The 17,815-nt window shown below is 35.8% G+C and overlaps 1 long non-coding RNA gene across 1 annotated transcript in view; it reads left to right on the top strand.

Annotated features, from left to right (window-relative positions):
• Window positions 1-13,689, top strand: part of LOC143662709 (uncharacterized) — a 39,055-nt gene extending 25,366 nt beyond the window's left edge. Inside the window, exon 3 of the long non-coding RNA XR_013165562.1 lies at window positions 13,617-13,689. This is a non-coding gene — a long non-coding RNA (uncharacterized LOC143662709). The remainder of the gene's footprint in view (window positions 1-13,616) is intronic.
• Window positions 13,690-17,815: the final 4,126 nt, after the last annotated feature.

The raw sequence follows: 17,815 nt of genomic DNA, 5'->3' as shown, positions 1-17,815 counted from the left end.
AAGCCAGAAAGAAGTTGCACAATATTTGTGACAATAAAAAGAAAACAACAATCAACACAGAATTCTCCATCCTTCAGGAATGAAGCAGCAATCAAGATGAAGAGAAACTTCTTGGATGAATAAAAACTAAGGAAATTTGTCACCAGCAGACCTACCCTAAGTGAGTGGCAAGAGAAAGTTTTCTAGATAGAAATTGAAATTTATAAAACACCCCACCCAACAACAGTAGAATACATATTTTTTACAAGCAACCATAGAACACATGACAACATACACCCTACTTGGGCCATGAACAAACTTCAAAAATTTTTAAAAAAATTGTAATCATAACAGTGTATGTTTTCTGACCACAGTGGAATCAAACTAGAAATCAACAACAGAAAGATAATGGAAAAATATCCAAACATTTGAACACCAAAACAGTATACTTCTAAATAATTCACTCAATGAGAAATTTTCATAAAATGGACAAACCAAAGAGAAAGAGAACACACAATCTACCAATATAAGCAATGAACAAAAAGACAATATTACACATCCTGTGGACATCAAAATGATAATAAGGATAAATGGTACAAACAACTTTACACATACACTTTAACAACTTAGATTAAATGGATGACCAATTCCTTGAAAAGCACAAACTTCAACAACTTACCAAATATGAAAGAGATCATTTGCAAAGCCTTATAATCATCAAGTGAATTGAATTCATAATTTAAAAGCCTTCAGGACAAGATGATTTTACTGGATAGTACTACTAAATGTTTAAGGAAGGATTAACATGAACATGGCACATCTTTTCCAGAAAATAAAAGTGGAGGGAACACTCCCCAATTCATTTTAGAAAGCTTGTATTACACTGATATCATAATGAGAAAATGACAATAAAAAAAAAAAACCAAACAAACCTATAGACCATATATTTCATAAATACAGAATCAAACATCCCTAACATAATATTAGCAAATAGAATTGGGGTAATTATACTGTATTATGAATTGTTTTTCCCCCCAAAGATGGCAAGGCTGGCTCTATGTTAAAAATCAGTTAGTGTAAACCACTGTATTAACAGGGTAAAACCACATGATCCTATCAATTGATGCAGAAAAAGCATTTGACAAAATTTAACACCTATTCATGATAAAAACTTTCAGAAACTGGGAATCTAAGGGAACTTCATCAACCCGGTAAATATCATCTGCATGAAACCTATAGTTAATGGTATACTTAAATGGTGAGAGACTGAATGTTTTCCCCTAAGACCAGAAACAGGCAAGCATGCCCACTTCACCATTATTATTCTACACAGTACTGAAAGTTCTTGCCAGTGAAACAGACAAGAAAAGGAAATAAGAGCAAATGGGTTATAAAGAAAGAAAATTGTCCCTTTTTGCAGATAATATGATAACTGACATATGAAATCCCAGGGAAGGTACAAAAACTCCTAGAGTGAATAAGTGAGTTAAGCAAGGTTGTAGGATACAAGATAAGTATACAAAAATTAACTGCATTTCTATATATTAGCAATGAATATCTGGATACCAAAAGAAAAAATACAATACCATTTACAACTTCTCACAAAATGGAAATATAGGTGTAAATATAACAAGATTTATATACTGAAAAGTACAAATCACTGGTGAAAGAAAAATTTTAAAACAGATAAATGAGGAGACATACCATATTCATGGATATGAAGACTCAACTTACAAAAGATGTCAAGTTGCTCCAAATTGATATATAGGTTTAATGCGATTCCTATAAAAGTTCCAGCAAGACTTTTTGTAGATGTAGATAAGAGTATTCCAACATTTATATAGGAAGTAGAATAGCTGAAATAATTGTGAAAAAGAAGAATAAAGTTGGAAGAGTCATTTTACTTGATTTGAAGTTTTATTAAATTGCTACAATATTCAAGACTCTGGGGGTATTTGTGGAGGAATAGACACATAGATTAATGAAACAAAATTGAGAATCCAGAAATAGACACAGACAGATATGGCCAACTGATTTTTAATAATTTTTTTATTGTGGCTATCTATAGCTTTAGCTGTAGTCTATATGTGGTGGTTTGAAGCTGTATGCATCCCAGTAAAACATGTCTTTAAATTTAATCCATTCCTGTGGGTGTAAACTCAATGTAAGAAAGATCTTTTTTTTTCTTTTAATGTGTGTGTGTGTGTGTGTGTGTATGCACTGGGAAATGAAGGGAAGGATCTTTTGATGATGCTACTTCCATTAAGGTGTGACCCATCTCATTCAGGATGAGATTTAATCCTGTTACTGGAGTCCTTTATAAATGTAATGAATGAATACACAGACAGGGAAAGCCATAGAAGCAAGAAACTGGAAGTGATGAAACCCTGAAGAGAAGGGAGAAATGAGCTTGACATGTAACAGAGGAGCCCAGGATCACCAGTAGCCAGTCTGCTGGAAGAAAGCATCACCTTGATAATGCCTTGATTCAGACATTTTTTTTCACCTGCAAAACTGTAAGCTAATAAATTCCTATTGTTCAAGCCACTCATTTCCTGGCATTTGCTTTAAGCAGCCTAGGAAACTAATACAAATTTTGGTACCAGGAGAGTGGGTGCTGTTATTGCAAATACTAAAAATTTGTAAATGGCTTTGGAAGAATTGTTCAGTGTTTGATAGAAAAGACCTAGATTGCTTTGAAGAGACTGTTGGTAGAAATATAGATGCTAAAGTCACTTCTGATGAGGACTTAGAAGAAAATGCTTACTGTGGTTTTGGAAACTGGAGGAAAGCTGATCTTTGTTTTAAATTGGCATGCAACTTAGCAAAACTGGGTTATGATATTGAATGGAAGGCAGAATTTGAAAGTGATGCACCTGGATATTAAGTTGAAGAGATTTTCAATCTAAATGTAGAAAGTGAAGCCTGGTTTCTCTTTACAGCTTATAGTAAAGTGTGAGAGGAAAGGGATAAGGTGAGAACTGAATTCTTGGGCACAAGAAATCAGAAATTGATGGTTTGGAAAATTCTGAGCTTTCATAAAGTGAGTCCCCAGAGAATAGTACTCCATGTGAGGATTTAACTGAACATGGAAACTGTCAGTCATTTTAGTGCAAGTCAGGATTGGAGGTGCAGTTATCTAAGAAGGATCTGTAAAAAGTTCTACAGTCACATGGTTTGGAACCCTGCATACTATGTACAAAACCAATAAGTTTTTTTTTAAGATCTGTGTGATCAGAATCACTGACAGATTGGAGGAAAAATCACCTCAAGGGCAGGATTGTGGAAGCTGATGTCAGGACTGAAGGCATCTTTTCAGGCCAATAGAGTGAGTCTACTCATGTGTGTGGAAAGGGTGACTCTACCCCAGTATATGGAGAGGATGGGCTTTCCATCCCCTTGTTCAGAAGAGAGTTGCTACCCCAGTTTTCTCAGATGCCCCGAAGATTGAAGAGAGCCTTCCCCATCCAATGCTTGAAGAGGTTGGAAGCTTCACTACAATTTTGGGGAGAGCATAGCCATTGTACACACATTTTAAAAGGTTGGATATGCCACTCCATCAGGCTCAGTAGACAAAGCATCATTCCATAGATGACTCTCAGACCCTGAAATCTAATGGAGTATGCCCTGCAGGGTTTTGGATTTGTTTAGGACTGGTGACTCCTGTCTTCCTTCCAATTTCTCCTTTCTGGAATGGAAGTGTTTATCTTATGCCTCCCCTCCATTGTATAGCAGATAACTTGTTCTCTAGGTTTCACAGGTACACAGATAAAGGGGAGTTGTGCCTCAGGATAGACCACACCCATAATCCATTTTGATGAGACTTAGTACTTAGTTTTCTTTCTGAAAGGACTTAAGGCTTTAGGGATGTTGCGATGGAATGAATGTATTTTGTATATGGGAAGAACATGTCTTTTTGGGTCCAGAGAGCATAGAGTAGTGAAGCTATATGTACCCCAGTAAAACATACTCTTAAATATTATCCATTCTTGTGGATGTAAACCCATGGTAAGTAGAATCTCTTGATGAGGCCATTTCAGTTAAAGCATGACACTTCTCATTCAGGATGGGACTTATCTTATTATGGGAGTCCTTTATTCATTCCTTTATAAATGGAATGAATACAGAGAGGGAAAGAAACCATAGAAGCAAGAAGCTTAAGATCAGTGAAACCCAGAAGAGAAGGTGGAGATCAACAGATGTCACTATGTGCCTTCCCATGTGGCAGAGGAGCCAAGGATTGCTGGCAGCTGCTCTCGGGGAAGGAAGCATTGCCTTGATGATGCTTTGATTTGGACATTTTCCTGGACTCTAACGGTAAGCTAATGAACTCCCATTGTTCCAATTGAACCATTTCCTGGAATTTGCTTTAAGCAGCCTAGGAAACGAAACACTATATCTATATCTCTCTACATAAATATAATCACAAAATTTCCCATTTTTGCCATTATCCATATTTATATGTAAACCTCAGTAATCTTAATCATATTCACAATGCTATGCTGTCATCACCACCATCCATTACCAAAACATTTGGTCATTACCTCTTGTAACTCATAATGCATTTTCTATATCTATGATTTTTTTATTCTAGATATTTCATATAAGTGGAATCATACAGTATTTATCCTTTTGTGCCTGACTTATTTCACTCAACCTAATGATTTCAAAATTCACGCATGTTGTCGCATGTATCAGAACTTCACGCATTTTTATGGCTGAATGATAGTCCATTGTAGGTGCACACTACATTTCGCTTACCTAGTCAACTTCAGTTTGAAGGACACTGTGCTGTTTTCACCTTTTGGCTACTGTAAACAGTTCTTCTATGAACAGTGTATAAGTACATATCTGCTTGAGTCTCTGTTTCCAATTCTTTTGTGTATATATCTAGAAGTGGAATTGTCAGGTCACATGGTAATTTTGTGTTTGACTTTTTAAGACACTGACAAACTGTTTCCACAGTGGCTAGACCATTTTATGGTCCCATCAACAATGCAGAAGTTTCCCAATTTCTCCACATCCTCACCAACGCTTGTTATTTCCATTAAAAAAATAATGGCCATCCTAATGGGCATGAAATAGTATCTCATTGTGGTTCAACTGAATCTGAGAAAGGTGCAAAGGCAATTCAATGGAGGACTGATAGTCTTTTTCAACTAGAGTAACTGGATTTTCATAGGTAAAAAAAATGAGCTTTAACCAGAACAATTAGAACCTTTACAAAAAAAAACTCAAAATGGATCATGGACTTAAATAAAGAATTTAAAACAAACAAACAAAAAAAACTGGGGGAAGAAACATACGATAAAATCCTTGATTCCAGGGCTAGACAGAGTTCTTCGATGACATCAAAAGAGTTATTCATGAAAGGAAGAAGTGATTAATTTTACTTTGGCAAAATTTAAAACTTTCACTTTGCAAAAGACAATTAAGGGGATGGAAATACAACTTTAGACTGGGAAAATTATTTATTAACCACGTATCTATCAAAATACTTATATCCAGACCACATAAGGAATTCTCAAAATTCAACCACAAAGAAATAAACTATTCAATTAGAAAATGTGTAAAGGCAAGGACAGAAATCACACCAAAGAGGATATATAGATGGAAAATAAGCACATAAAGTGATAGTATCATTGCTCATTAAGGAAATGCAAGTTAAAAGCACAATGAGAAATCACTATACACTTATCAGAATAACTGAAGTAAAAATAACGATGTCACCAAATATGGTGAGGATATTAAGAAACTGGGGCATTCATATATTTCTGGTGCTAATGTAGAATGGTACAAACACACTGGAAAATAGCATAGCAGTTTCTTTATAAAATTTAAATATACAGCTACCATATGACCCAGCAATTGCATTCCTGGGCATTTATGCCCAAAACATGAAAACTTATGCTCACACAAAAACATGTACCAAATGTTCGTAGTAGACTTATTTACTCTAAACTGGAATCAGCCCAGATGTCTTTTAATAGGTGAATGACTCAACTAATTGTGGAGCATTCATAACATGGAATAATAACTCAGTAATAAAAGGGAACAAATATGTCAGAGGTGAAAATATGCCAATTCTGAAAGGTTACATACTGCATAATTCTATTTATATAGCATTAGTGAAATGACGAAGTGATAGAAATGAAGAACAGATTATTGAAGCCAGGGCTAAAGATGGGGTGGTCGCTGGGAGTGGGTGTGTGTTATAAAAGGGCAACTTGAGGGATCATTGTGGGGAGAGAATTACTGCGTCTGGACTGCTATCATTTGACAATGTCATGGTTGTGAAACCGAAATTGTACAGTAGTTTATCTTTTCTTTCTTTCTTTTTTTTTTGCGTGGGCAGGCATCGGGAATCGAACCCAGGACTCCAGCATGGCAGGCGAGAACCCTGCCTGCTGAGCCCCCGTGGCCCGCCCTGTACTGTAGCATGTAAAGAAATTACTATTGGGAGAAATCAGGTAAAGAGTGCAAGGCGCCTGTCTATAGAACTTATTCAACTGCATGTATATCTAGAATGATCTCAAAATAAAAAGTTGAATTTAAAAAAAGCCTATTATTGGTGAAGAATATGAACGGTTCACTTTCTACTATTCATAGCCTGCTCACCTTACTCCTATTTGTGGATAAGGTGAATTTGCATTTAAAAGTTGATTATTTATTTTATGGATAATTAATTCATCCATTTCTTTAAGAATCTCCACTTCATAGTTGTTTTGATTAATTAGGTAGAAAAATTTTAATCAGTAACATAATAATTATATATCTTAATCAACAGTGTGTAAATTCAAACCGCAAGTCTCTGATGATTGTTTACACTTAGAATTTTAGATTTTTATACCCAAAATGATATGGATTTCAGTAACTAACATTTGTTATCTATCTATCTGCTATCTATCTATCTATCTATATCTATATATATTGTTTTAGATAATAAGTACAGTTTTACTTTACATATATTCATTTGGGAGGAAAAATCATCTGTTATAAAAGAGCAGAACGAACATGGGGCTGCATAAGCTATGACAACCAATGGAAAGTGCTTCATTCAAGAGAAATGTCACTTGAATTGAGTCCTTGTTTATTTACTAACTGAGTAAATAGATGAACCCCTCAGAGGCTATTTCTTGAAATTGGGGTTATAATAGTTTTGTTATTGCTATTTTATTATTATATTATATATTATTATAGATTATAGTTACTATATTTTATTATTTTTATTTTATGTTTTAATTTATTATTATTTATTATATTTTATTATTCATTATCATTTTATTTATATAGTTATTTTATTGTTGGGAGGAATGCTTCACGTGGAAAAGCCTCATAAATTGTAAAGTGGTCTGCAAATGTAGGTGAAACCCTTCAATCTGATGCAGGTGGGTCAGAAAGGATGCTGGGTGTGGTAGGGGAGTGGGGGAGGAATCCCTGGGTAAACAGGTAAGTGTCTTGAGATCATGTCGAGGTTTCAGCTGTAGGACGTGGGACCAGGATGAGGAAAATGTTTGCATGGGAGGCCCTTTTTACTGGCCTCTGACTTAGCCTTCATCTCATTGGCCAATTAAATTATGATAATTTTGCTGAAAATTTTTCACTTATTTAGATGCTCAAGCATTGAAAATCTTTATGTAGTTAATTTTAGAGGTAGAACATTTTAGGTCCTAAATGCACTAAGAAAACTATGGCCCCATTTTATGCTCAATGTTCTTTTCATTTGGCAAAAAACCTTAAGACTACCTATTCATCATAGAGCTTGGATTTTGAATACTAGACTAAGTAATTGTGCGTGTGAACGCATGCACGGACATGCTTGTGTGTGTGTGCATATGTGCGTGTGCGTGAGTGCATACATTCATGTTTGTGTGAGTAAATTTACTTACTTCACTTCTACTAGGTTCCTCTTGTGTAGGGAAAAGGTAGGATTATAAAAAGTGGATTTATCAATCTTTCGGTATTTAAAAAATAGAAGTAAATAGCCAGATTCTCTTTTGTTGCATTTTTTAATCTTTCCTCAACGTATGTTTTCCACAAGTTGATTAATGAGAGCTTGGTTTGTAATAGGACTTCAGAGCAAGAAATCCGGTACTACATTAGAACGTTCCATCAGTTTTATGTTCATTTTATCAAATGGCCTTAATGCATTAGTATGCTTTATAAAAATGTTCCTACATCCTGTGAAAGGAACATTCAAATGATTTTGTCATTGTTCAGGATCAATATTTCTTAAAATTCTATGAATCGGGATTGATGACTAATTAGGTTAAGCTAGGTGGTTAAACATCTAAGATGAATGCGATTATAAATGTTAGAAACCTATTTGATACATTGAGCCAAAGGAAACCATTACTGACTGACTAAAAAGAGGACACACTCACACACACATGCACACAATGCCCATATGCACAAACACACAAGCATGCATGTGCATGCACTCATGTGCATACACACAATGCATATATACAAGTATACACAAGCATGTAGTTGCACGCGCTCACACACATGCACATATGCACAAGCATGTAATGCAAACTTGCATACACATACACACATGTGTACACACACAAATATGTACACAAACAAGCACATGGGTGCATACACATTTCTCTTTAGGGTGAGGAGATGGAATTGAGGAATGACAAAGAAAGTAAAAAATGTGAATTTTTTAGAGTAGATTATCATGAATTCTTTTTAAAGACACTGTATTCTTGAAAATTTCTAATTTAGGTAACCAGGAAAATTAGAATCAATATTAATACTAGAAGTCATAATATGAAAACCAAAAATTACCTGATGCCTCATTAGTAGGGCACCTTTAATTGTTCTTTTTTTTTTCCTGAGTATTTCACTCTTCCTGCTGGGGGCACTGATTGATGGCTGGGTCTACCAGCCTAGGCTTGGGATGCTTAGATAATAAAACAAAATGCCTTGGCAGAGAAGAGATTGTTTATGCTTTTCCTTTATTGCTTACTAAAGGCCAACATTCTACTTTACAGAGATCGATATTCCTGAATTGCAAACTTTTTAGAATCCTAAAGGAAATGGATCCCTGACAGGCTAAATGTTAACCCTTTCCCAGCTGCAAGAGAGCAAAACTATTTCTTCCCTACAACTTAATTTTGCTCTGTTTTGGTACAAAGAAGGGGTAACCTCCTAGGAGCCCATGACCGGGTAGCCTCAGCTTTAGTATTTTGGCCCACCCTCTCCACCTCTTTTAAAAAATACGAACTGGGTTTGGCCTTGTGAGAGGCCCCTGTGGGACATGGAGGTTTTCTAATTATTTACATGGACCTCTGCATGCAACCATCTCTTCCTCAGGGAGGGCTTCACCCACCCTAGGCCAGTCGGAACTGCTGGTATATAGCCTCAGAGATGCTTATTTTTCCTCTATTGTAACATTATTCTCACTTTATTGCTAAAATTTGCTTAGTTTACTGTCTTCTGTGCTACACTGTAAACCTTACGTGTCTGTTTCGTGTTCCAGTCTTCCGCATTATTCAGGGTAAGACATTCAATAAGGATAGTGTGGAAGAACTGAGTGAATGCTGTTAATCTGGCTCTTTGATGTCCTTGGATCCTGGGTGGGTTCATTCTTTTCATTTCATGGGGAAGAAATGGAGGTCTGAGAGTGGACACAGTTTGCTCTGCTTACGGCAAGAGGTAAATCCTGGTCGTTTCAAACCCAACACTTCATGTTGTCAAATCCCGTGCTACGTCCACTGTAAAAAGCTTCCTCTCACATTTCCTCAAGCTCTAGCGACTCCCAGTCTTGGGAGGCAGGCAGTGGCAGCACCCTGGCTGTCCCCTCCATGATTGCAAGGACTTCCCAGGGGAGTCGTGTTTGCATCATGCTCAGGTAAACTCATGCTGGACTGTAGGCAGCGCTATCCTTCCCTGGCTGCCTCAAATCTTTTGGGATAGAGAAGAGGAGGGTTGGGGGCAACTAAGTGTTTTGGTTTGCTAATGCTGCCAGAATGCAATATACCAGAAATGTATCGGCTTTTACATAAGGGATTTATTAGTTACAAATTTACCATTCCAAGGCCATGAAAATGTCCAAATTAAGGCACCAAGAAGAAGATACCTGAACCCTGAAGAAAGGCCACTGGCCCGTTACATGGAAAGGCACGTGGTGACATCTGCCGGTCCCTTGTTCCTGGGCTCCGTTGCTCTCAGCCTCTGTTTCCAGTGGCTTTCTCTCTGAGCATCTGTGGGCCCTTGCTTGCTTCTCCAGGGACATCTCTCTGAGCTTTCTGTGTCCTGTGGGTCTCTTCTCAGTGTCTCTGGGGCATCTCTCTCCGTCTGTGTCCTTTACTTGGTTTCATATCTCTGTTCTCTGTATTAGTTTTCTCCAAAATGTCTCCGGGTGTTTTCTTTTTTCTCTCTAAACGTCTACGGGCTCTCTCTCATAAAAAGCTCCAGGAAAGGATTAAGACTCACCTTGAATTGGATGCGTCACATTTCCATGGAAACAACCTAATCAAAATCTCCCACCCAACAATAGATCTGCACCCACAAGAATGGCTTAGAAGAACATGGCCTTTCTGGGGTACATAGGAGTTTCAAACCAGCATACTGAGGAACTGAGGAAAGTTTGCTTGGAGCTGGCCTGGGGTGACAATTTTACAGCCTGGATGAAAAGCTAATGGCCTCACTCTGACACACCGTAGGAAGCACTAGGAGCACAGATTGCCAACATCCACAATATCCCAGCACGTGCCAGGGATTCAGAGTCCAAGGAGAAGAGCAAGCATGCTGCAGCCTGTCTCAGAGCCTTGTGGACACACAGCTGACCTAACAGAAGCATCTGCTACATAACTCATAAAAGCTCTAGCTCAGGGGCTGGCACATCAGCCAACTGTGTGTATTAAGTGGTCTGTTAGCTGAGAACGGTTTTTGCATTTTTCAATGTTTAGGGGAAAAATGAAAGGAAGAATCATATTTCAGCACACATGAAAATGATATGAAATTCAAATTTCAGTGTCCATAAATACAGTTTTATTGGAACACAACCATATCCATTTATTTACCTCTTGACTGTGGTTGGTTTTGCATGAAACACCAGGGTTGAGTAGTTGCAACAGAAGCTGTCTTTCCTGCAAAGTCAAAAATTTCTAGTGTCAGATCCTTTACAGAAAAAGTATGCCAACCTCTGCTCTACTTGAACATCATAAAGAAGAAATTCAGTGAGATGGCAAGGTGCTGTCTTCCAGCAGCCTTTCAATCTAAAAATATCAAACTGCTGAAAATTTTTTGAAATTTGTTGACACTCATTTTCTGATATAGAACATGTTCAATCTTACTGAGTGGTTTTTTTTTTTTTACATTTAAAAAAAATGTGTGTTCTGCAGTTGTTGGGTATACACTTCCATTAATGCCAACTGGTTGATGGTATGACTGATATTTTGTATAATTGTTTCAATTACTGAGAGAGTTAAAATATCTGACTATTGTTCAGATTTGTACACTTCTCCTTTTAATTCTGTCAATATTTGCTTAATGCATTTCTAAGCTTTATTAGTAAGCACTTACACAGTTTTACCTCCTCTAATAATAGCAACACAATAAGGACAGCCATCTGCAGCCCTCCAACCTTCAAGACCAGGGTCATTTGTGCACTAGAGCACAGGTCTCCAGTTTCCTTGTTAGGGATGTTTCTATCACTGCCTGTGTGTTAGGACTTTGAAATAGTTTATGACCTATATCTCCAGCATACCTTTACCAAACTGTGGAAGAAAGGCAGTGACTTGTTTATAATAGTTCTTATCACTAAAAAAATGCATGTGAAGGGTGGAACTACGCTACTTCCAGCACAAATTTCAGTCATGATTTTAAATAAAGGGCAAACTTCAACGAATTCCCTTGGTACCTAGAACTTCTAGAGTGATGGATGGCTTAAAAATGATGCATTCCTCTTGCAACATGGTCAGCCACAGAAACAGGTATTGGTTGCCCCAACACATTGTGGATGACACAATAGTGGTATAAACAATTACAGTGAGATGACTCACTTGTTGTGGATTTCTGGGGAATCAAGGACATGGATCCAATTTTCTTATCTGGAGGCAATTGCTCTTACCTTTACTCAACAACATTTTCACGTTGAACTGCAGATTTCCCTATAGAAATGTTTTAAGAATTCTAATCATTTTTTATGGCCATAGCAAATATTACTGGGAGACCAATGACCAAGCATCCCTGAGAGACCAAAGAAATCAATGGGTGTCTTTTCATGAGTTATATTCTTTTGTCATTCAACCATTTATTTATTCATTCATCCATTCAACAAACACTTATAAACCAATAATTATGTGCCCAGGGACTGAGGCGAGGAAGTCAGATAAAACATTGTCTTTACCAGCAATAATCTTATGGGAAATAGAGACAATTAAGTAAATGATTATGGTGTATAAAGAATGTAAAGAATAGGGACATTAATTCATATTAGGGTGTTTAGGAGGAAATCTTGCTTGCACTGAGTTTTGGAGAATGAATAGGGTCTAATTTAGTTAAAAAGGGGTTGGGGAAGTGAAAGTTCACGTACAGAGAAAAATGTATACAAAAGCAGAGAGGTGAAAAGCTTGACTCACTCGTGGAACTTGAAATGATTTGTTGTAGTGTGGAGTCTATATAGAGAATTTAAGGGAGTGAGACTGGGATCAGATGAAGAACGGTTTTCTGTGCTGAACACTTTTGAACACTTTTAATCAACTGAGAGAAACCACAAAGGATTTCAAATAGAGAAGTGACATAATCAGGTGGGTGCTTTAGAGATTATTCTGGCAGCGGAGTGCAAGATAAAGCAGAATAGGAACTAGACTGTAGGATGAGAAACCAGTTAAAAAGCTGTTACAAGAACCCAAGTGAGAAGTAATGAAGATCTTAAAAGGCAGTTATAGTAGGAAAAGAGTGAGAGGAACAGAATAAATGGTATTACAGAGGTAATGTGGTCTCATTGTGTATGGGTGTGTATTTGTGTGCCTAATAGCTGCCTGGTGGCAGAGCACATGAATAAACAGCTGCAATCAAAAACATAATTTATTGAGCTCTTGGCAGAACCAACCTATGTAAAAGTTGAGTGGCCATTGTTTATCATTGGCAATCTTTTTCCACATTTGGAATATACTCCTTTACTCTCTTCCTGCCCTCTCCCAATTTTATGGAAGTCTTTCCTAGTAATTTAATTTAACACAACCACCGGTACCATCAGCCAAAGTTTTTGCCTTTGTGTCTTTCTTTGTTTCTCTTATGATAAATACCTATTCTCTCTCCTGATAATTTAGACATGATTAATCATTTTAGCTGCTTTAGTTGCTATTATTCTTGCACCTTCTGACTAGAGATTTCTCTGTTTGAATTTCCTGCCTCTATCCTCTATGGAGGCTGTAATGAGGTGCGTTCTTTGCTATTATGCTGTTGCTGAAGTTTCTTGGAGCAACAATAAAGTCTGCTCTGCAGCCCTTACCTTGTTAGAGGAAATAGCTTTCTTAAAGCCACACAGAGGCTTTATCTGTCCTGAACAGTGACCTGCATTCAACTTTTGCAGAAAGGCAGTCTTTTCCTTCAGCCAACACCAGTCTATACCTCCATCAATTTCCCTCCACTCATATTTGTTTTTCTTTATTTTGTAGGATCACTCGGCCTTGATTGGAACATGTGTCCCCAATATTCTTATTTTTCTTCTCCTGCCTTTCTTCCTTCGAGATACATTGTTGAATAACTTCTATGTGGCAAGCATCATGTTAACAGCTTGGAATTTAGCAGCAAAGTCTAGAAGGTCTTGGCCTCTTAAAAAGTTGATATTTTAGTGAATGAACAAACAATAAACAGTAAGTAGTTATTAAACAGATCATTTCAGGAAGTAATGCATATTATGAAGGGAATAAATACTATTTTATGGTCAAGGTTGAGTGACAGGATGGAAGATAAGTTAAAGGATTTTGGAACATTGACATTTCAGCTAAGATGTCCTGGATAGATTGAGTCAGGTGGAGTGCTGTTAAAGAACATCCCAGACAGATGGAAGAGTAAATGAAGAAACTGAGATGATCTTTCTTGTTTGAAGTCCAGTGTGGATATATTAGATATATCTGACAATAGAATTGGAAGGGTTTGAAAAGTTGGATGAATAATGAAGTTCTTTACTGGGATGTAGAAGTCCGGAGGGGAAAAAAGGAGTTGATAGATAAAAACAAAACAAACAGACAAACAAACCAGGGGCTTCATTTTAGGCATATAATGTTTGAAGGTCCCATTCAACACCAAAGTGGTATATCAAGTAGATAGCTTGACCTGAAAGTGTTCCAAGAAATCACGGGAAATTAAACATTGTAAGCTGATACTATCTTAGAAGAGTTACTGCTTTTAGGAACCAAAGGGACAAGAATTCACACATGTCATGTGAGGTAAGGCTTATTTCTGAAACTTTGAAAGAAGAAAAATGCACTGGCTGTGAGCTACATTTATACGGCTTTACTCCTGAAAATAATCTCCAGTCCTCAGATTGTAGAGATGGCTATAATTCGACAAAACTTCCATGTCTTATTAGCATGAGGTGTCAAAATATGGAGTTCAGGCCTACTAAAGGTACTGGAAATGGAGGAAGAAATGCTGAAAAGCAGAGAGCCACACAGCCAGAAACTCGCAAACTTCATATACACTCCCCTCATGTACTTGGTTGAACTGGTAGGGGGAGAATCTCAGAAGCCGAGAAGAAAGCAGAAAAAGCAAGGTTGAGAAACCTGAACAGAGCTTTTAGATGCTTCCCAACCCATAGGAAGCAGAGTTTGAAGTTGAATCATATCAAGCCAGAAAGATTTGGTAAACATCTTAGAATTTCCATTGAAATTCTGGAGGGGCCATAATTGGGATATAAATATTGTATTCCAACATTAAGAATGAGCTCTAAGATTAAAGGAAAATCTGAAAATTATACACACTAATGAAATACAAAATTTGACCTCCACATGTACAAACTGATGAGCTAATAATTAAATGACATGCCAGAACAAAAATAACACAATTCCGAGTAAAATAGCAGAAATAAGAATCTGTATAATTTATCACCCACAATGTCCAGTATACAATATAAAATTACTAGACATGGAAATTAGGAATAATGTTAACTTAGTCAAGAGAAAAAGGAGCTAATAGAAACAAACTATGAAATGCCCCCAGATATTGGAATTCTACAGAACAAGACTTTAAAAACAATTCAAATATACACAAGAGCTTATAGCAGCATATAGTCCTAATTAGTGAATAGATGTGGTATCCCAGGAAAGAAATGGAAATATATAAAAAGTCAAGTTGAAATAGAATGGAAAAGTACACTATTTAAAACTCAATACATGGAGCTTAACATCAAATTAGAGATGCCAAAAGAAAAGAAAATCAATCAACTTGAATAATAATCTACAGAAATGATCTAATTTGATGAGAAAAAAACAACCTCATGACCTGCAGAGCAATATCAAGAGTCCTAACATATACGTAATTGACTTTCCAAGAGAAGAGGAGAGACAGAGACAGAGAATGTGAAACTAACAAACCGAAGAAATTACCCCAAATTTCAAATATTTGGTAACAAAAATCTTACGGATGCAGGAATCACAGAGAACTCCAAACATAATACATGAAAAGAAACCACATTTCTACACAGCACTGAATACCAAACTCCTGAATACCAAAGATAAAGAAAAAAAGAAGAGTAAAATGAAACATTATATACAGGGAGCTGGTTGATTTCTTGGAAGCAACAAATAAAACTTGGTCAAACCAGAAATCTATATCAAACAAATCCTTCAATAAGAGGGTGAAATAAGAAATTTCTAGAAAAATGAAAGTTAAGAGAATTCATTACCACCAGACTTACACCACCAGAAATGCTAAAGGAACTTCTGTGGGCTGAAGGAAAACTATACCAGATGGCAACCTGGATATACGAGAGAGAATGAACAGCAACTGCATGGTAAACCTGTGGGAAAAATGAAAGAATTCTTGTTTTTTTCTCTTAATTTCTTTAGTAGATAATTGACAACTTAGTGAAAAGATGTAGTATCGTATATGCATCATATAACAGGTGCAAATATAAAATAAATGAAACAATGGCAGTAAGGACAGGGTAGGTGAATGGGTACAAGATTTTCATGTTTTATTTAAAGAAATACAATATTAAGTAGCCTGTAATAAGTTACAGATGCATATTGTAGTCCTTTACGTACCATTAAAATAATAAAAAGGTATAGCTAAAACCCATCATTTGAATTAAAGTGGAGTAATTAAAAATATTCAATTATACCAGAACAATTCATGGAAGGAAGAACTGAAGAGCAAAAACAGATGAAAAAAGAACAAATAACAAGCTAGTAGCCCTAATTTTATATCAATATTGTGAATATTAACTTGATAGGTTACTGAATTTAATACTTGGATGAAAAGACAGATTATTATACTGGAAAAAAAAAGCCAAGCCAAACCATATGCTGTTTATAAGAAACTTTCTTTAATTCTAAAGACATAGGGAGAAAATAAAAGAAAGGAAAAACACTTATCTTACAAACTATAAACACAAGAAAGCTGGTGCAGGTATATTTATATTATACAGGTGTATTTCAAATGAAAGATTATTACCTATGTAATGAGTGAAATTTTATAGTACTAAAGGGGAAATTACATAAAGAAGACAACAATCCTAACTGTGTAAGTGCTTAATAATAAAGCTTAGAAATACATTAAGCAAATATTGACAGAATTAAAAGGAGAAGTGTACAAATCTGAACAATAGTCAGATATTTTAACTCTCTCAGTAATTGAAGCAATTATACAAAATATCAGTCATACCATCAACCAGTTGGGCCTAATTGACATTAATGGAAGCGTATGCCCAACAACTACAGAACACACATTTTTTTTTTAAATGTAAAAAAACCACTCAGTAAGATTGAACATGTTCTATATCAGAAAATGAGCGTCAACAAATTTCGAAAACCTTAAATGTCATGTAATAATTCTATGATATCAATGGAATTTAATTAGATAGTAAAATAATTTCTCTAGAAAAATCTTCCAATATTTGTAACTAAATAGCATATTTCTAAATAACCTCTGGTTTAAATATGAAAGCATAAGAAAAATTAAGACACATTTCACAGTGAATACAATTAAGAATGCAACAAATAAAAGTCAGTAGGTTGGAACTAAAGAAGAGCTTAGAGAGAAATGCATAGCTTTAAATGCTAGTATTAAAAAAAGAAAATTTGAAAATCAATGATCTAGTTTTCTTCTTTAAGAAGGTTGAAAAAGATGAACAAAGCAAAGGTAAAGTAACTAAAAATAAGGAAATAATAAAGATAAGAGAAATCAATGAGATAGAAAGCAGACAAACAACAGAATACAGGTAAAACTCAGTTCTTTGTAAAGATTAATAAAATTGATAAACCTGTTGCGAGAATAATTAAGAACAAAGAGATACGAATTCCTGATAGTAGGAATAAAAGAGGAAATACCACTACAGATTCTACAGACACAGAATAGAATAGAAGGGAATATTGTGAACTCGTTTGTTTCAGAAAATTACTTAGATGAAATGTATAACTCCCTGGCAGATCATATACCATCACTGACTCAATAAAAATAAATAAAATAATCAGAATAGTTTTATATGTACTAGAATAAAGGTATGTATATTAATCACTCTACAAAGAAAACCCCAGAAAGTGTTTCACAGATGAGTTCTATGAAGTTTTTATGGAAAAAGTAATACCAATTTTTCACACAAACTTTTTCAGAAAAGAGAGGAGGAAAGAACACTCTAGAATGTATTGTAATT

This window comes from Tamandua tetradactyla, chromosome 18, assembly GCF_023851605.1.
Source record: "Tamandua tetradactyla isolate mTamTet1 chromosome 18, mTamTet1.pri, whole genome shotgun sequence".
NCBI lineage: Eukaryota > Metazoa > Chordata > Mammalia > Pilosa > Myrmecophagidae > Tamandua > Tamandua tetradactyla.
The sequence above is the reverse complement of the archived record's forward strand: the minus strand, read 5'-3'. Positions and strand labels throughout refer to the sequence as shown.